Here is a 21,236-nt window from a genome sequence, read left to right as displayed (position 1 = left end):
GTTTCCCTGGAGTGAGCGCAGTGCTGGCTTGTCCTGAATGTTCAAGGGAGGAAGGGAGTTTATTGACTTCATGACCACACAATCCCATCTGCAATGTTACCATGAAATGGGAGAGGCTCCTCGGCTTGGTACAACGGTCTATAAAGTTGGCCCGGGAAATAAACAATGTAGCTATTGTGTCTCCTTGGAACATGCTGCTGGCCACATCACAGCCCTGCCTTCTCCCCAGAGAGCAGACAGCTGGGCTCCCAGGCTGCTGCAGGGTGCTCTGGTGCATTCAGAAATCCACCCCAGGACAAGAAGAGGGTGGCTCCACAGTTTGTGGTGACAGGAATTCTCTCTCACAGCCGTTCCAATTCTTGAACAAAAATGCTTTTCTTTTAGCTGTGGTCTGCAAGAAGCTCCGGCTCAGGGAACAGATTGGCAGAAGGCGGTGACAGCTACTGGGACAGAGGAGTCTGTGTTCCTGTGTCCCGGTCACCGTACCTAGCCCAACACAGGGCGCACAGCGTTCAAGAAGTGCTGGAGAAGGAGTGACCTTTCTCAGGGAATGGTACTTTGCTGAGTAATTTATACACCTCGTCTCATTCAGTTGCCATGGCTTGAGGAGGGTGGTGGTTGCCCTTATTCCTATTGCGCAGATGAAGTAACTGGGGATTTTAGGTGCAGAGGCTATAATCCTCACCTCTCCACTATGCTGTCTCTATAAGTTTATGAATAGTAAATATACTCTTCCTATCTTTTAAAAATTCAAGTATCTGGGCACCTGGGTGGCTCAGTCTGTTGGGTGTCTGCCTTCGGCTCAGGTCATGATACCAGGGTCCTGGGATTGAGTCCCACATTGGGCTCCTTGCTCAGTGGGGAGCCTGCTTCTCCCTCTCCCTCTGCCCCTCTGCCTGCTCACACTCTCTCTTGATATCTCTCTCTCTCAAATAAATAAATAAAATCTTTAAAGAAATAAAATGAAATTCAAGTATCATTTTCATTCAGTAAAATTCACTCCTTTTAGTGTACAGTGCTGTGAGTTTTGACAAATGCATATAGTCTGCAACCACCACCACTACTCAAAGAACAGTCCCACCCCCCCACCAAATTCCCTTGTACCACTTTCTAGTCTACCCCTCCCCCACTTCTGCCTTTGCCAACCTCTGATCTGCTTTCTGTCACTGTAGCTTTACCTTTTTCAGAATGTTGTATGAATCAATCCAGACAGTCATTCCATTCTGGTTTCCTTCACTTAACAATATGCATTCGATATTCAGCCGTGTTATTTGACATGTAACTCTCTAATCTCAGTATTTGGTTCCTTTTTATTGCCAGTCGTATTCTATTATGTGGCTATTCCACAGTTTACCCATTCATCAGTTGAAGGACATTCGGTTCCTTTCAGTGGTTGGTGATTATCAATACAGCCACTGTAAACATTCACGTACAGTTTGTTGTGGAAATATAAATTTTCATTTCATCTATGTAGATACCTAGGATTAGGATGGTTGGGCTGCATGGTCAATATATGTTTGACTTTATAAGAAACTGCCAAACTGTTCTCCAGTGTAGCTGTACCATTTTGAATTCCCACAGGGATTGAGTGAGAATTTCAATTACTCCACATGCTTGCCAGCACTTAATTTTGTCAGGTTTTCTTTTGTTTGTAATCATTCCAGTAGATGTGTAGCGATGTCAAAAAAAAAAAAATGCTGTTGGTATTTTGATAGGGATTGCATTAAATCGGTAGATTGCTTTGGATAGTAGAGACATTTTAATTAGCAATAATCGCGCCTCGGATAAACCTCATTGGCTACGATACTGCCACTGCGCAAAGCTTAGTAGAGACATTTTAACAATATTCTTGTTCTTCCAAACCATGAGCATGGAATAGTTTTTTCATTTGTGTGTGTCATCTTCAATTTGTTTCATCAGTATTCTGTAGTTTTCAGAGTAGAGGTGTTTTACTCTCTGGCTAAGTTTATTCCTAAGCATTTTATTCTTTTTGGTGCAGTTGTAAATGAGATTCTTTTCTTATTTCTCTTTCTTTATTAGTGTATAGAAATGCAACAGATTTCTGTATGTTGATTTTGTATTTTCCAACCTTACTGGATTCTTTTATCAGTACTAGTAGTTTTTGGTGAGTCTTTAGGGTGTTCTGTATATAGTATCATGTCATCTGCAAATAGTGACAGTTTTACCTCTTCATCAATTTTGATGCCTTTTATTTCTTTTTCTTATCTGATTGCTGTGGCTAGGACTTCCAGTATTATGTTGCATAAAAGTGGCAAAGTGGACATCCTTGTCTTGTTCCTCAGTTTTTCACCCTTGAGTATGATGTTAGCTGTGCATTTTTCATATATGGTTTTTATTATGGTGAGGCATGTTCCCTCTAAACCTACTTTGTTGAGGGTTTTGATCACGAATCGATGTTGTACTTTGTCAAATGCTTTTGTTGCATCTATTGAGATGATCATATGGTTCTTATCCTTTTTCTTGTGGATATGATGTATCACACTGATTGATTTGTGAATAGTGAGATACACTTTTATCCCAGGAATTGAATCCCATTTGATCATGGTGATTTTTTAATGTATTGTTAGATTCAATTTGTTAGTATACTATTGAGGATTTTTGCATCTATGTTCATGAGAGATATTGGCCTGTAGTTCTTTTTTTTTTTTTTTGTCATGTCTCTTATCTGGTTTTGGTATCAGGTAATGCTAGCCTCATAGAATGAATTCGGAAGCTTTCCTTCCTCTTCTAATTTTTGGAATAGTTTGAGAAGAATAGGTATTAACTCATTTTTAAATATTTGGTAGAATTCACATGTGAGGCTGTGGTCCTGGACCTTTATTTGTTGGGAGTGTTTTAATTACTGATTCAATTTCATTGTTGGTAATCGGCCTGTTCAAATTTTCTATTTTTCCTCATTCAGTTTTCACAGGTTATATGTTTCTAGGAATTTATCCATTTCTTCTAGGTTGTCCAATTTGTTGGCATATAATTTTTCATAATATTCTCTTATAGTGCTTTGTATTTCTGTGTAGTCATTTTTATTTCTTTTCTCTCATTTCTGATTTTATTTGAGTCCTCTCTCTCTCTTTGATGAGTCTGGCTAGAGGTTTATCAATTTTGTTTATCTTTTCAAAAAACCAGCTCCTCATTTCATCTGTTTTATTCCTTTTTTGTTTCTATTTCATTAATTTCTGCTCTAATCTTTATGAGTTCCTTACTTCTACTGGTTTGGTTTGGTTTGTTCTTTCAGTGGCTTCTTTAGATATAAGGTTAGGTTGTCTATTTGAGCTTTTTCTTGCTTCTTGAGGTAGGCCTGTATTGCTATAAACTTCCCTCCTGCAACAGCTTTTGCTGCATCCCAGAGTTTGGACCATTGGGTTTCATTTTCATTTGTCTCCATGTATTTTTTTATTCTCTCCTTGATTTCTTGGTTGACCCATTCATTGTTTAGTAGCATGTTATTTAACCTCCATGTATTTGTTCTCTTTGCAGATTTTTCCTTGTGGTTGATTTCTAACTTCATAGCGTTGTGGTTGGGGAAGATACATGGAATGACTTCAGTCTTTTTGAATTTGTTGAGACTTGTTTTGTGGCCTAACATATGATCTGTTCTGGAGAATGTTCCATGTGCACTTGAAAAGAATGTGTATTCTGCTGTTTTAGGATAGAATGTTCTGAATATATGTGTTAAATCCATGTGGTCTGATGTGTCATTCAAAGCCACTGTTTCCTTGTTGATTTTCTGTTTAGATGATTTATCTGTTGATGTAAATAGGGTGTTACAGCCCGCCCCCCCCCATTATTGTATTACTATCTATTATTTCCTTCATGTTTGTTATTAACTGCTTTATGTATTGGGGAGCTCCCATGTTGGGTACATAAATATTTACAATTGTTATATCTTCTTCTTGGGTTATTTCCTTTATGTTTATATAATGTCTTTCTTTGTCTCTTGTTACAGTCTTTGTTTTAAAGTCTGTTTTGTCTGATAGAAGTATTGCTATCCTGGCTTTCTTTTCACTTCCAGTTGCGTGCTAAATGTTACTTCACTTTGAATCTGCATGTGGCTTGAGGTCTGAAATAAATCTCTTGTAGGCAGCATATAGATGGGTCTTGCTTTTTTATCCATTCTGTCACCCCATGTCTTTTGATTGGAGCATTGAGTCCATTTACATCCACAGTAATTATTGATAGGTAAGTACTTATTGTCATTTCATTACTTGTTTTATGGTTGTTTTGTAGCTTTTCTCTGCAGAACCTGGCATTTCCGGGGTGTCTCCTGTGTGTTGCATGTGCTGTTGAGGGGACCTCCGGCAGCCTGGGAGCACTCCTGCTGAGCCCTCCTGGGTTGGGGGGGAGTGTATCTGAAGAAGCACACAGGGGCAGGCTGTGCTGTTGGCAAGCTAGGTGGGGAGTGTTGATGCCGCACTGGTTCCTGCAGGTGTCCATGTATCTAAGCTGGGGGGCAGGGGAGGGAAATGGCATGAGCTCTTTTGTTCTTGGAGAAGTCTCCCAGAGATCCCTACCCCCTGCAGCACAAGCTCTGAGATGAGTAAATAAATCTCCAGTCTCCTTCCTGTATTCCCCAGGCATTTTCCAAACTGCTGCTTCTGGGCTGTATCTCAGCCAGGCTGTTTGTCCTCTCTGTTTTCTGTTGCCCTTGCAGCTCTCCCAGAGTCACGCCCACTGATTTTTAAATTCCAGGTGTTAAGCCCCACTCATCGTGAGAACTCTGGATGTTAGGCCCCTCTGGGTTTCAAAGCCAGATGTTATGGGGATTCATCTTCCCTCTGCGGGTCCCCTGTGCCTGGGGTGGCTTGTGTGGGAGTCTGTGCCTCTTCCCTCCCTGTGACCATGGGTCCCTCCGTCTTGTGAAGTCTCCTGGGTCTGTTTTGCTCCCAACCATGTCTCTGCCCTTCTTACTCTTCTCCTGGCCTCTTCTCTACATTTAATGGTGGAGAGTCTGTCCTGCCAGTCTTTGGGTCATTTTCTCAGTTATTTACACTGATGTGGGTGTTATCTAGTTGTATCTGTGGACAGGTGAGTTTAGGATCCTCCCACTGTGCCATCTTTCTAAAGTCTAGAGTTCTTTCTTCTTTTTTTTTTTAAGATTTATTTATTTTAAAGATTTTACTTATTTATTTGACAGAGAGAGACACAGTGAGAGAAGGAACACAAGCAGGGGGAGTAGGAGAGGGAGAAGCAGGCTTCCCGCTTAGCAGGGAGCCCGATGAAGGTCTCAATCCCAGGACCCTGGGATCATGATGTGAGCCAAAGGCAGATGCTTGATGACTGAGCCACCCAGGCACCCCTAAGATTTATTTATTTTGGAGAGAGAACGTGAGTGAGCAGTGGGAGGGACAGAGAGAGAATCTCAAGCAGATTCCCTGCTGAATGTGGAGCCGACATGGAGCTCGATCTCACGACCCTGAGATCATGACCTGAGCTGAAATCAGGAGTCAGACGCTTAACCCACTGAGTCACCCAGGTGCCTCAGAGTTCCATATTCTTTATACAAGTTTTGTTTTTTTAATCAGATGTGTGCTTCATAAATCATTTTTTTCTGTCTGTGGTTTATGTTTTCATTGTCTTAACAGAGTCTTTTGAAGAGCAGAAGTTTTAAATTTTGACATAGTCTACTTTTTAGTATTTTTTTTTATGGATCAGTCTTTCGATGCCATATCTAAGAAGTCTTTGCCTAATCTAAGAGAATAAAGATTTTTCTTCTATGTTTGTCTATTAGACATTTTATAGTTTTAGGTTTTGCATTAGGTCTTCGATCCATTTTCAGGTAATTTTTGTACAGGGTTCATTTTTTACATATGGATGTCCCATTTTCCCAGTACCATTTGTAGGATATTATAGAGAGTGCAGAGTTAGATGAGGAGTTGGGTTCTAGTCCTCAAGCCTGTACTTGTCACATCAGTGACACTAGCCAAAGAGATAAAATCTGGGTGGTGGGTAACACGGCAGCTCATACAGTGGGGAGAGCTTGTGCTCTGAAGTCTGATCATCCTGGGTTTTGTTGTTTCCTCGCCATTTGACATTCGTAAATTTCCTTGTCTTCATCTCTGTTTACTCTTGTAAAATGAGAGTGGTCTGTCTGGCAAAGCTGCTTTGATGGTGTTCAGTTAGATGGTGTAAGCATCAGTTGGGAGATGGTGGATGCTCAATAGTTGCCATCATTGTTACCAATGTTCTGAGGACATAGTCTATATGTGGAGCTCCAGGAATTATAGCCTCCTTAGTTCCCATCATTTGCTGGTCAGGGTCCCTGCACTTCTCATATAATCTTCTTGGTAGCTTTTTAAGTCTTCCTGCTCTAACTCTTCACACTCTCTGCTTCCTCCCCCATTTTTGTTTCTAGTGCTTTCTATGTGGTTTCTGTGGTCACTGTGTTGGGTATTGTGTTGTCCTTGGCATAGCCCCTCTCCCTAGCCTGGGCTCTCCCTCGTGAGAGGTGAGCTGACCTTTGTCCAGACTTTGGGGTAAATCACTGCCCTTCACCTCCACTCACGTGGTGCTACTCCCTCCCACCTGCTGTTGGTGACATTGCTCACACTGAGAGTGTGCGAGGGCTGCAGGTAGAGCCATGGGGGAGGCATACGTGTGGGGGGAGGTACACCAGGGTGGCTCTCAGGCTGAGTAAGAAGGCAGCAGAGCCCACATGAGTGGCACCATGTAGACTCAAGGGCCAGACCCTTCCTCCTTCCCCCATCCCTGGACAAAGTCGAGGTCATCTTGGACCCTCACTCCCCTCCTGTTCTCTCCCAAACGGAGATGATGCCTCTTTTAGGATTTGTCACAGAGGAAGTCTTATCCCTTTCTGAGTGAGACCACACTTGGGCTTCCCTTGCCCTTCATTCCCTACTTGTTACAGTGCAGCAGAATATCACCCACACTTCCTGGGCCCTGAGCCTGAGAACAGGCCTCCTCATGATCACAACAGCATTAGGGCCCCAAGGTGGGTGGACACCTGCTCACTCTGCAGGGGGAGTGGCGACAGAGGGCTCTGCCTAAAACTGTAGCTGGCCCTGCAGCAACCACAGGACGGATGGCCCAGAAGTCAGGAGTGGGGAGATGGAGTATTCTAATCCCTTTCATTATCTTACTCTGTGTAGAAATTGAGGGCATATGCTGCCATCCAAAAATAACTTTTATTTATTTTACTTGCAAAACACATTTTCCCCCTCATCTGTTTGCTGGGCTCAACAGTGACCTTGAAGGCTAATGCTTTTGGTCTCCAGTGCCTGCCCAAAGCCCCTAAGGTATGACATGCTTAACTTCATAAAACTTTGGAATCCTGCAGCTCTGCCACACACCCTTCCATGAACACCTCACTGCTGAAATATGGGAGGAAGCAAATTAATCAGTGAATCTCATGATAACTATTTGGGATCATGATTTCCTAGGCAGAGACAGCCACCTACAGTGACCCTGCCTCCCTGGAGGCTTGAAAATGGGGACTTGGTGTCATTGGTGAGAATAGAGAGTGCAGCTCTGTGGATTGGGGATGGTGCCCCACCGAGTGTGGTTCCACTGACCTACTCCTCCCACTCTGAAAAGTAGCCATTGGGCTCCAGGTAAATATGGTGGTCGAACATGTGCGTTTCTCTGCACTTTCTCCCCAAATCCTGCTGAAATGATGGTCGGAGTGGGCTCTTCCTAACTTCAGAGTCTAAAAGGTGGAAACGAGAGCACATACTTTTTACTTACACCCATAAACAAATATGACAGAGGCCAAGAGGTGGATCAGAAGGCATCAGTTAAATTTGAATAGCTGGAAGAAGCATTAGGCCTTGGGATCGTCGATACCTTCATTTCATGGAGAGGAGGAGTGACTGTGGGGAGTCTGGACAGGTGATCCAGGTCTCCTACGTCTGGGGCAGTGCCCTTTTGATGAGGCAGTGTGGGTACTGGCCCCGGGCGGGGAAGCAAAGGAAAGAGATAAAGGTAAAAGAATAAATTGATCTAGAAGTTCCCCCTTTGACGATTTTTCTGGAAAGAGCACTTACATTTGCTTATTCCTCATTTTACAGTTCTTGAAATATTATCTTTATCCAGTGTCTCAAGCCCTTTGGATAATTGAACTATAGAAATAAACCAGAAAAAGTATTTTTTTAAGATTGGTTTTGCCGCTGGATAACTTAGCACATTTTACTTACAATATCTGTCAAGACCCTGGATGAACATTTGCTAATGCTTCAGTACCCACCTGGGAGGGGGTGGATAGGTTGGTCTTGTAAGAGGGGACCAACCCAGCAGCTACTGTGGGGTGTCCAATGAGCCAGGACTCACACTGCGCCACAAGGGCTGGGATTTGGAGCAAGTCTGTTCTGTTCCTAGGCTGAGCATAAACCTTCCAGATATCAGGCTTCTGGCTGTGGCTTAGAACTTGAGTAGACTCAAGTCTCCTTTTTTGGGCTTCTTACTCATCTGCAATTACCATTTGTTTCCAGTCTTTTAGCAAGCCTGCTTGAGTGTTTTCTTTTCTTTTTTTTTTTTTATTCTTATGTTAATCCTCATACATTACATCATTAGTTTTAGATGAAGTGTTCCATGATTCATTGTGCATAACACCCAGTGCTCCATGCAGAATGTGCCCTCCTCAATACCCACCACCAGGCTAACCCTTCCTCCCACCCCCCTCCCCTCTAGAACCCTCAGTTTGTTTTTCAGAGTCCATCGTCTCTCATGATTCGTCTACCCCTCCAATTTCCACCGCTTCATTCTTCCCCTCCCGCTACCTTCTTCTTTTTTTTTTCTTAACATATATTGCATTATTTGTTTCAGAGGTACAGATCTGAGATTCAACAGTCTTGCACAATTCACAGCGCTTACCAGAGCACATACCCTCCCCAGTGTCTATCACCCAGTCACCCCATCCCTCCCACCCCACCCCCCACTTCAGCAACCCTCAGTTTGTTTCCTGCAATTAAGAATTCCTCATATCAGTGAGATCATATGATACATGTCTTTCTCTGTTTGACTTATTTCATGCTTGAGTGTTTTCTTCTCTCCTTTTCCCCTTCTTTCCTCCTTCCTCAAGTATTTAGTGAGTGGCTTACAGTATCCCAGCTGTGGGAATCAGCACTTCCTGCAAGTGGCTTACGTTCTAGCCTGGAGACAGACTGCAGACACATGGCTCAGGGCAGTGTGGCAGCTGTCTTAATGTGAGCCGGTTCCAAGTGCAGTGGGAGCAGGGGAGGAAAAACATCTCCCTGGTCCATCCGGGAAGACTTCACAGAGCAGGAGGCGTGGACCTGAGATGTATTGGCTGTGCAGGACTTTTCAGTGCATTAGGTTCAGACGGAGCGTTTCAGATGGGGGACTCACCCCGTGAAATGTCCCAGAGGTCTGGAGAGTACAGCAAATCAGAGAATGGCCTGTGGTTCGGTATTCCTCAGGATACGGGCTGGCCAGGCTAGTGATCCGGGGCCAGGGGTGTGGTAGGCCAGGCAGCATTTGCATTAACATCATGGAGGAGGGATGGGAAGCCAGTGAAGAATAGTGAGGGCGACCTTTTGGCCAGTAACAGCCAGCAAAGTATAATAGTCAGAAACTATTGCACGAGGCACGAGAATCAATTATTCTGAAAACAGGCCAGGAAACCAGTGTGGTTCCCCCACCATTACATGCCCAAGAAGGGCTTTCTGAGAGTTGCTTTTGCCTATCTGTGATGTCAGCCTTCCTCCCTTCCCCACAACGAATGAGATGTTATTGGGTCCAGTGAATACCCGGGGATATGGCAAATGGCTTGTTTCACATACTCATCTGCTTACAGGCTGTTTTGGGGAGCTTCAGTTAAAGATTAGGATGTTTACCAATTGTGCTGAGTATTAATTGCCGAGGAGAGGGTGTGCCGGCTCTCTGAACTGACTGTGCTTCTCAGTAATGAGGATATGGTCCTGCTTCATTTGCAGACCTCAGCATATCTTCTGCTTGCTTTCCTTGCAACCTTGACCACCCAGTCATTTCCAGACCATGAGAACTCTAAGAAGTGAAGAGAGATGTGGGTGTCCTCTGTCTCTTGTTTTGATATGTAAATTGGGATCCTGGAATTATTAAAGCATTGATAATGCTTTTTCTGTCTATAAAATTAAAATTTGAAGGCTGCAGCTAAATGCTCATAAAAACAGCTTCCTTCCCGTTTGTCATTAAACCCCGCCATGCAATAAATTTACTTATCCTTAATTTAGAATCATCTTGCTCTTTTTCAGAATTTAGTCAATCTTGGCATTTTTTCAGTACTTTTTTATGCTAATTTATTTATTGTGCCTCTTAAAGCAGAACACATAAAGTAGCAGCCAATTAATAAATTATGTTTTCTACAACTGAAATAAAAACACGTTAATTATTTCTAAACAATTAGCTGCCATGCAGCATGGGGAAATTCCTCAGTAGGATGAATGAACAGAGCCTCAGAAGGTGAGGAAAATTGCCCACCTTTGACATCCTGTCAATGAATATCTACTTTTTACAGCTGCTTCCTGTTATGAATAAGGTCCATTAAAATGTAAAAATTGTGAATGCTCACCTCTTAATTTCATATCATTGCCTTTTAGCTTAGCCAAAGACCCCCGAGCAGTATCCCTCATGAGTTTTTTTCTGAAGCTACAGTTCATTCTGTCCAGCAGCCCCATAACTTAAAAAGGGACGAAGAGAAGGTCTAGTGTGTGCAGAGAAAGCACCTAAGAGTCCTAAGGAAAGACAAAGGGCACAGAAACCTTTCAGCCTGTGGGAGAAGGACCCAGGCAGGGTGACCTGCAGTGCTTGGTCTATGCTAAGCTTGGGGAAATGCACTTAAGCTGCAGGTTTTTGGATCAGATGTACTGACTTTCTGAACTTTTTCTTTTTTTTAAGACATAGTGGCATTTTCTTCATGGGGGTCTTCTAAGAACAGTCTTTCCCACTTGTCCAATCTCTCCAGTTCCTAGAATCTTCCCAGTCATCAAGTTCGGGAATCCTTTGACTTGGATAAGTCCCTGGATAAGTTAGATATTTGGGTGTGTGTGTGTTTTTTTTTTTACATCACGCATTTTGGAGTACTTGGCTGGCTCAGATCATGCGACTCTTGATCTCAGAGTTGTAAGTCCGAGCCCCATGTTGGGTGTAGAGATTACTTAAAAATAAAAATCTATGGGCGCCTGGGTGGCTCAGTTGGTTAAGCGACTGCCTTCGGCTCAGGTCATGATCCCAGAGTCCCTGGATCGAGTCCCGCATCGGGCTCCCTGCTCAGCAGGGAGTCTGCTTCTCCCTCTGACCCTCCCCCCTCTCATGCTCTCGCTCTCTCTCTCTCTCTCTCTCTCTCTTAAATAAATAAATAAATAAAATCTTTAAAAAAATAAAAAAATAAAAATCTTTAAAAATAAATACATAATGGGTGCCTGGGTGGCTCAGTTGGTTAACTGCCTTCAGCTTAGGTCATGATCCTGGAGTCCTGGGATGGAATCCTAGTCTGGCTCCCTGCTCAGCGGGGAGTCTGCTTCTCCCTCTGACCCTCCCCCTCTCATGCTCTCTCTCTCTCTCTCTCTCTCTCAAATAAATAAATAAAATCTTAAAAAATATAAATAAATACATAAAAATAAAAATCACGCATTTTGCCACTAAAAAAATAATTTTACCTAAAAAATTAGATTTAAAAAAAAGAATCGCCCACTCTGAGTTTGGGCCATTTTCACCTTTATCTGCTGACTCCCATGACAGACTACCATCAGGCATTTGCTGAGTACCTGCTGTTACTCACAGACCTAAAAGAAGACCCTGTTGGGGTGCCTGGGAGGCCCAGTCAGTTGTCTGCCTTTGGGGTACTGGGATGGAGCCGCCCCCCCCACACCGGGCTCCCTGCTCAGTGGGGAGTCTCCCTCTCCCTCTGCCCCTTCCCCCCGCGCTCTCTCTCTCTCTCTCCCTCTCACTCTCACTCAAATAAATAAATAAAATCTTTAAAAGAAAAAAAAAAAAGAAGCTGTTAACTGAAGCTTCCTGAAAAGCAAGCCAAAAAAAGGCAATAATGAGGAAGGGTTTACACCTATTAGGTTTGTGCCTAGATTCTTCCTTTATCAGACCCGTCTGCATGACACCTTTATCAGGCCCGTCTGCATGTCACCATCTTCTCTTGGTCTCCGTGGATAAGGGCTGCTTTGCCGGAAAAGGACAGCCAAGTACAGGGTGTGGAATAGTCACAAAGAAGCGATCCTCCTCCCCAGGTCCTTTAGCATTAGTATCCCAAAAAGAAACAAGGGGTTATGCAGGAAATCAAGTTGATTTCTTGACTTCAGTCCCAATATTTTGTTTTTTTTTTCATTTTGTATTCTGTTCTGTTGTCGTTTTTTTTAATCTTTTTTTTTTTTTTTTTTTTTTTTTTTTTTTGAGAAAGAGCGCACAGGAGCGATCGGTGAGGGGAGGGGCAAAGGGAGAGGGAGAGGACTCCCTGCTGAGCGCTGATCAGGTTGCAGGGCTCATCTCACAACCCTGAGATCATGACCTGAGCTGAAATCAGGAGTTGGATGCTCAGTGGACTGAGCCACCCAGGTACCCCAGTTCTGTTCTGTTGTTTAAACAAGACAAAGTGGCAAAGAGTAGTGAGGGGGGAGTTTAAAAATGAAAGAAAGGTGGTGGGCTCTTTTGTTCTTTGCCCCAGAATTAGTGGAAAGGAGCAAAATTGTGACAGGGTGTCTTGGGTTTCAGACTTTCCTTTCAGTGGTTTCAAGACTCACACAAGACACTCCTGTCAAGTTTATTTAGAGTGTGCCCCTCAGTCTTGGTGCTAGGAGCCTACGTTAGATGTTATCTGGATTTTTCCGAGGTAATCTAATACCGCTCTATCGTTCGGGAAAAATAAACTGTTTCCATAATGCTGTTGGTTTCGTATCTGTTACAAGTGTATAGTCGGTGGAGAGCAGACAGATTTTTAATATTAATAGCAGAGCTTCAAGGGATTGTTTATAATCTTTCTGCATTTGTCATTTCAGACCTAAAGATTGAACGACAAGTTTAAATGTAAAATCACTAATATTGTCAATTATGGGCAATTACTGGATATCCACTCAGTTTCTTTCTCTGACAATCACTGTACTGCTGTATTAGCAATTGGAGAAGCCTACCCTTTCTATAAAGTACATCTTCCCGGGAACAGTTTGCCTACATAAGTCCCTGTATTGATTGAGCTTTTCATGCTACCATAAGCACATCTCAATAATTTTTACCCAGGAAAATTACTACTCCTGCCGTCCAGCCTTTCAATTAAGTATGCTTTGCTATGAGATGTATCATTTAGATTTTTATTAATTTAAACATTTTGTGTCAACAGAAGGTAGATCATTATTAACTGGTGCAATGTGGTGTCTCACAAAATACATACATGTCATAGAAAAGTAATTAACTTCCTCATTCCATTGCTGAACAGATGTGTAACTGAATAAGAACTGGGACCCAAGGGTACTGTAGTATGCTTATTTATTTATTTTAAGTCATTAAATCGTTGCCTCAGACACCTCATTGCAAGTTTTCAAAACTTGGTTCTCTTGGTTTTTCATTGATCCATCCCCCCTCCCCAACCTGTGTTTGAAAATAGGTTTAGAACCATCACCCACAATTGTAAACTCATTTTTGCCTTATCGTGGTAACTTCAAGCTCTGGACAGGCTCCTTTTAAGATGAGAGAAAGGTTTGATAACTTAGAGTTAAGAATACAGAAGTTATCTGGGGAGTTTTGTTGTTGACAACCTGGGGCGGGTGCTTGGAACAGCAGGGGCTGAGTTAGTAGACCAAACCAGTGTTCACCAACCAGCACGCTGGCCTGAATGAACTTACGTCAAGACCTCACGGTGGACACCAGACCACTGTCTCTCTCTCTTCCAGCAACAGCTATAATTCTACCAGTCTGTCTTTAGCCCCATTCTCTCTTGTCTGGGCTGCTGCAAGTGTGTCCTCAGTGGTCTCTTTCTACCCTGATACTCTGGAACTTCCTTTTTGCAGAGAAGCCAGAAGGATGTTTTCAGGAGCGACCCTCTTCTGCAGCACCCCGCTCATTTGCGGGAGGAGATCCAGCTTCACGGACCCGGCCGACAGGCCCTGCGTGGCCTGGCTCCCGCTCACCTTTCCAGCCTCGGCGCAGTCTCATGGCTGGGACAGGCTGAGCTCTTTCCTGCCCTGGGGTCCTTGCACTTGGCTTCCTTCTGCCTGGAACAGTCTTCCTGTAGCTTTGTGTTTGCTCGACTCTTTATTGCCTCCTTAGAGAGCCATCCTTGACCACCGTGTGGAAAGCCAGTGTCTCTCTCCCTGTTTTCTGTCCCTTCTCCCCACTGCAGCACCAACAATTATTACATGCTATTACTTGTTGTTGCCTGTTGGCTTACTTGTTAAGAAAGTAGGGATGACCTTACCACTCTTGTTTTCTTTCGTGTCTTCGGTGGCCACACAGTGCTTCTGTAGTGATTACGGTGCTTGGTAAATTTGTGTTGCGTGAATGGGTAAATCGAGAAACACTGGTGTTTGCCTAGCTTCGAGTTAAGCCCTATAGGATCTGCCAAGTAACTATCTTACTTGAAACTTGAAGATGACTTTTGTCCATAAGCAATTCTGTAATAGTTCAAACAGTGGGTCATCAGGAAAGAATATTCTTGTCTTCTCCTCCAAACATGACCTACCCCAGCTCCCCACACCAAGACTTGCAGACCCACGTGTAAACCACCCCGTGCAAAGACAGGATGTCTAGTCCCAATTATCATCTTGGAAGATTCGTGCTCCTAGCATTTCTTTCTCCTCCAAGAAGGCACACATTTCCAGTGTTTGTGAATCCAGACTTCAGTCACATGGGCTTGGTGGTGTACCTAGATTGATGAGTTTCCTGATCTTGTCAAGAGTGTAAATATTATTGCCATTCTCCGGTTGGATATCTGTGTATCTCATAGGGTGTCAGAGAGGCCGCACCAGCCGGGGCAGGTCCCTCCTCTCTGGTCCCTGCCAGGTGGGTGTCCCTGCTCCATGCGAACATTTTGGTGGAGATCTCAGTACACTTGCTTTGAGTAGACCATTCCGATCTCGGGCAGCTGTGATTGCAAAGTTAATTAGTCTCATGAGCTAAAAACTGCCTCTTTTAACTTACATGAGAGTTCTCATTCTGCCCCGTGGAGCAGCAAAAAGTAAATCGGTTCCTTATTCCAGTCTTCTAGCACCTGAGCGTTCACAATGGCTTTCGGATTATACAACCAGGGGCTCAAATCCGTTGCCTCCACTTTCCAGCCACTTGAACTAAAAGATCTTCCGTCATCTTTCTCAGCTGTGGTCTTGTCATCTATAGCAGAGGGACTGAAATGGTTTTTACTTTCTACCTTGTTGAAATGATTCAATTTCACTGAATCTCAACAATGAGGTAAAGCAGTGAAAATAATTAGTACAACGAACCTTTAATAAGCGGTGTGGTCGTTCATGCTGCAGCTGGCCAGCCCTCTGAAACTCAGTCCCACCTGTAAAACAAGGAAACGGATTCCTACCAAGCAGTGGTCCAGGCTTGACCTCAGTCAGTCCTGAGGTATGCTTGGGTGTTCCATCAGCCCCAAATTTCATTCCTACCCTAACCGGACTGCATTCTTTTAAACCACTTTATTGCAATGCGATGGACATACAAAGAGCTGTACATATTTAATGTATATAATATGATGAGTTTGGAGGTAAGTACACACCCTGGCAGCCATCAGCACAAGCTATGCTATAAATCTATCCATTACTTCCAGAAGTTTTCTTCTACTCTCTTTACACCTCATTTTTTTGTGTGATGGGAACACTTAAGATCTTGTCACAAAAAGATCTGGTAAGATCTACCCTCTTAGCGAATTTTTTAAAAAGATTTTATTTATATATTTGAGAGAGAGAGCACAAGCTGAGGGGGTGGGCAGAGGGAGAAGCAGGCTCCACGCTGAGCAGGGAGCCTGATGCGGGGCTCGATCCCAGGACCCCAAGATCATGACCTGACACTTAACCAACTGAGCCACACAGGCGTCCCTTAGCAAACATTTAAGTATACAATACACCGTTGTTAACTGTAGTCTTTATGAAAAAATGAGTACATATTGCCAAGATTGTTCTCGCTGCTGCCATGCTATCTCTAGTGGATATACTTTATCTTTTTAAGCCACAGCAAGCTTTAGCCAGAGATGAGCATTTGGTTATCTAACTAAAGGCTGCCATTGTGTGGACTTCTGTTTTTGCTGTTTTCCTGGGATTCTGTCTGCTACCACTTTGGGCTTCTGCTGTCACTCCCTTTCTCCCAGTTCTGCAGAGAGGAATAATAGTGGTTTCATGGCCGCCTTGCAGAGTTCTTTGACAACCCTGGGATATAGTTCATCTGGAATTCAACATGGGACCTTTTCTAAGATGCCGTGTTCTATTCTGTCCTATTTTTGAATAATTTTGAGAGAAAAGAAAGGGGGAAAAAAACCCTTAGGAACCAAGTATGTCTGTTCTTTCTGTTATCTGCTGATCTTTCACCACTTCCTCCAAGCGGTAAATACATCTCTTCCGTGCCTGCTTCCTTGCTCAAGGAGCACTAGAATGCACTAGACTGTTTTTTCCTAAGCTTTCTCACACTGTCCTGAAAGATTACTGCTTCTCCTTTGTGCATGTCCTTGTGCTCTGGGTCTCGTCTTCGGTGATGACACAGCTCGTGTGTCTGGCAGTGAGCTGCCCGCTCTCTCAGAGCTGTATACACGCTCTCTCATTCTGTCCTCTGGTCTTGCTTCCTGCTGGGAAGGCTTAGCAGTCCTTCACCATCCGTGTTCTCAGATCTTGTTCTAGAAGGTGGACTGGTGCCCTTGCAGAGGCTCAGTATGGATTGATGATGACTGTGCCCTCATTATCAAAACTGCAGCCGCTTTCTTACAAAACCAAAACCAAAACTGCTTTGGAAGCGGGGACAGAGAGATGGGCAGGCCGTTCTAAAATCTGTCATGGGCGTCATGAGGCCGAGACCTGTGAGCGGGCTTCCTGGCGGTTCCTGCTGCTGTTGCAGCACCTGACGTGGGGCCGTGCCAGTGAGCGTCATGGGTCCTGCAGGCAGACGCTGGGGCTGCCCCGGGCCTGCTCCTTGGCTGGCCTGCCACCTTGCCAAGCTGTCCTGCATGTCCTCAGGTGGCCCCTTCCTCGTCTCCTCCAGCGTTTCCAGCCTTCACTACTGCTCCATCCTCCTGATTTCGGGGGCACAGAAATAGTAAACCTGTCAGGCACATTGTCCCTCAACTTCCTGCCCCTCCGTGCCCTCCTGCCTGTCGCGGAGCCCAGTGTCACTGCCACCCATGCCCCTGACCCCAGCCCGCTCCTCGGTGGCCTGGCCCCTCTAGCCAGCATTCGGCCTCTCCCTTGGCTCAGCCTCCTTCCCTGCGGCGTGACTGCGCTCGCTCCCGGGATTCAGAAACAGCTGCTTCCACCTCTACCCGCTGTTTCCTTTCCTTCCTCAAAAGAGTCATCTATGCACTTATGTCTCCTTGTTTTCTTTTCTCTTCGCTGCTGATGGCCTTCCTGTCATCACCTCTGAGACCGTCCCCTTCTGACACCAGTGAGCCCAATGCTGAGTCCGGTGGCCTCCCCGCAAGCCTCTCCCCCGTTGGCCCCTCCGTTCGGTCCATGTGTGGTTCCCTTCTGCCTCCCTCTCGGGGGCAGTAGGGAACCTTGTTCCTTGTTTCCTTGTTCCTGCCCCCATCCTAGCTTCTGCATCCTCCTCTCCTTCTCCTGCTTAGCTCCTTGAGTGCGGGGCTCGCCCTCCTGGACTGGGTGGCGTCCAGTACAACCAGATTCCGCCTCATGACCCTGACTTCCGAGTCTGTGCTTCTCACCTTGGCTCGGCTGCTGGCTCTGGTTTCTCATTTCCTGCTTGGGGGGGGGGGGGCCCTCCTGGGGATGGAGGCACCTCACTGTCAGGGGCCAAAAGTGTCCTAAACACCTTCTTTCCCCACCCCGGGCCCCCCTGTAGCCCTGGTCGTGCCCTCAGGCGTGGAGTGGAATGCTCAGCAATCACTCCAGTGTCCCTCCTGAGCCGGCACCATCTCAAGTTGTCTCAAATGGGCTCCTTCCTCCCATCCCTGGCCCCAAGCCATTGCCTTCTCCAGGTTCACGTCCTCTTGTTTGGACTTTTGAAACATCCACCTCACTCTTCCTGCCTGCAGTCCCCCCACTTTTCAGTGGATTTCCACATAGACATTTGAGCAACACCGATTCTACCTAAAATCCTTCCATGTCTCCACTGCCCGCACAGGATCAAGTTCAGCCTGTCTTGAGGCCTCCGCCCTGCTCTTCAACCTCATCTCGAGACCCTTGCTTTCTTCCCCGTCTCTCTATTAATGGCCTGATTCAGCATTTTGTTTTCAGGTCTGGGGCATATTCTGAAGTAGGTCCCCAGTGGGCACCCCCCACCCCCCCCAAAAAAGTGTCTAAGTCCAAACAGCAGTAGCGGCAGACCCAGTAGGGCCATAGAGGACCAAGGTGTGCCACCCACCCTCCGCGTCACCACCCCTGCCCCGCATGTCTCCTCCCCCTGCCGTCTTCTGTCCCTTCCTCCCCCCGCCTCGACTCTTGGCTAAGACTTCCAGAGCCTTCATGAGGGAACCCAGGCATCATCCTCCCTGGACACTTTGCCATGCCCTAGCTGGCTAGGAAAGGATGCTGCCTCTGTGCCCCTCCCAGAGCCAGGGCTCGTCTCTCGTCACGTGCGACATCCAGAAATGGTATGTGTAGGTGGCTAGGCTATAAACCTCTCAAGGCCAGGCTGATCTCCCCTACGTCTTTGCAGTTCCGATGCCGAGCCCAGTGCTTGGGTGGGAATCGTTGGCGTGTACTGGCCTGAAGACAGTCTCAAGGGCCCCGTATTCTCATAGTGCCTTGAACTTGATTGCTTCTTGTATCTTATATGAATAAACTAATTTGCACAAATGCAGAGAGCATGGGAGATGCAATTGTAGATTGAGGAGATGGGGAAAAAGCCTAAACTGTTAAGTGCTTGTGACAAATCTTCAGGGTGTTGACACAAAAAGTGACAGTGTGGTCACAGACATTAGAAGTGGTGGAGGAGGCAGGCCTCTGGTCCTTATTCCTGACTGTGCGTCAGCATGACCTGGCAAGCTTGTGAAAGACCCAGATACCCGCCCGCCCCCCAGAGCTGCTGCTGTAATTTGCCTGGGTGGGATCTGGGCCCCTGTGTCCTTGAACGTTCTCCAGGTGATTGTGAAATACACCCACCGCATCACACTCTGACAGCAGGGAAGAGAGCCAAAGCTACAGGAGCTAATAGGTCTGAGTTTGAAGGGAAGTCAGAGCCCCCGGGATCCTGTAGAGCACGTTCCCCATGCGGATGGGGGGACAGGTGAGTGTGTTCTTGGCAGTGTGGGCAGCAAGTCAGCTCGCTCTAGCCCCCTAGAGCGAATTAAAGCCTCTGAGCTATATAAAAAAAGGGCATATCCCAAATAGTTCAGCACCCATTGGTGACAAAAAACAGATGTCCCCCTATGTTAAACTCTCTGGATGAAGTTCTGTCTACTCTTGCATGGAGCAGGAGAGATTTTCATGTTTGTTTACTTGCAGAAAAGAAATCCTTGCCTATTCTGGTTGATGATAAGCATTTATTAATATTAGAATCCTACTCTCACAGAATCTAGAAAGTTAAACAGATTGTAAAACAGAAATGTTAAAGGAAGGGGTGCCTGGGTGGCTTAGTAGGATAAGCGTCTGCCTTCGGCTCAGGTCATGATCCCGGGGTCCTGGGATCCAGCCCCACATCGGGCTCCCTGCTCAGCGGGGAGTCTGCCTCTCCCCCTCCCTCTGCTGCTCTCCCACCCCACTCATGTGCTGTGTCTTGCTCTCTTCTCTCTCTCAAATAAATAAATAAAATCTTAAAAAGAAAAAAAAATGTTAAAGGAAAACAGCCGGGCTATATACTTTTGACCTATAAAGTATGACTCAAAAAGAAAATAAAACCTGATTAAGAGCCAATGATTTCATAAACCCTCCATGGCTAGCATCATGGCATTCCCTGGGGCAAGGGGTGTAAGAAGAGAGAATTATGCCACCTCGTATACCAAAATGTCAGTTTGGACATTGAAATTGGGTAAGGGCCTTGTCAGACATCAATGCCCAGAATATATCTATACCTATCTGAGATTGCGGCTATCAGCCTGCCAGGACCTCATGAATGATGCCCGTGACTCGGGCAGCTCAGTGAGCAGCTCCTCAGGAGCAGGGGTATTTGGGGTGTATACTTGAGCATCTATTTCCCGGTCTCCCTGTGATTTCCAGCATGCCCTCTGCGAAATCACCCCCCCTCCTGCACCTCTTTCTCTTCCTGGGGAGTGGGGACACCTTGGATCGTCATCTGGTAATGTTTATGAAGCTCCACCAGACCTTTGTCTGGAAGGCCCTGTGAATAGTAATGCATACTTGGTTTAAGAGATGGTTACGAGAGATGGAAGTGAGGGCAGGGTGCCAAACATGGCCAGTGCTTTTATCTTTGACATTATAAAGAGGTCCCCTGGCCAGGGGCCAGATTGGAGTTTCCTGGAATATAAAATGCAAACATGTGCTTTCTGTTGGGGAGGGGCCAGGGTGAAAGCTCCCTGTGCACTCAGCCAGCCCTGCGTTTCCATAGGAGGCAGAGTTGCCAGGAAAGAGCATCCGAGTCCTGATAATTTTGTGCGGGGGTCTCTGATGGGTATAAAGTGGGGCAAAAAAGAGCTGAACCATGGAATTTGGTCATCTCCTTTCTCCTCCCCCACCCCCGGACCTTAGAAGGAGAGCTTCCCCTGCTAGGCCGTCAGCCCCAAAATGATTGCCCTCCACAATGCCCCACCCCTGAGCTTTCAGGAGCAGAACTCTGCACAGACTAATTGACGGACTGCAGAATTATTTTGAATAATTGGAAGTGCACTGGCTTTTCTCCACGGAGAGACTAATGCAATTCTGGGCTCTCTCCTTTTGAAAATATGACTGAGAAAACAGATTCCTTTTTGAACTTTTTGTTTGTTTGGTGCATGGTCTGAGGATTTCAGTTTCTTTACAAGGCAATAGTACGAACTGGCGAGTTTGTGCAAGCCAGCTCTGAGGAAGGTAGGGGAGGTGATTGGAAATCACATTAACTGATGTGAAGGGACAGATTCTGATGTCACATTAAACACTTTCCTTTGGTTACCCTTAGTATTACCTCCGAAAAAAGCATGTCTAGACCTCCGTCCAGGACTTGTTATCTGAAGTGGT

General features: G+C 45.4%; 1 protein-coding gene and 1 pseudogene across 5 annotated transcripts in view; one reads left to right on the top strand and one right to left on the bottom strand.

Moving 5' to 3' along the window:
• Positions 1-21,236, top strand: part of SMYD3 (SET and MYND domain containing 3) — a 713,262-nt gene that overhangs the window by 572,606 nt on the left and 119,420 nt on the right. The gene's annotated exons all lie outside the window — the stretch shown is intronic.
• On the bottom strand, positions 1,701-1,824 carry LOC123847154 (U4 spliceosomal RNA; annotated as a pseudogene).

Source organism: Mirounga angustirostris, unplaced genomic scaffold (assembly GCF_029215605.1).
Source record: "Mirounga angustirostris isolate CCGP_5_RB_7025 unplaced genomic scaffold, mMirAng1.0.hap1 SCAF_6, whole genome shotgun sequence".
Lineage (NCBI taxonomy): Eukaryota > Metazoa > Chordata > Mammalia > Carnivora > Phocidae > Mirounga > Mirounga angustirostris.
This window is presented reverse-complemented; position numbering and strand designations above follow the sequence as displayed.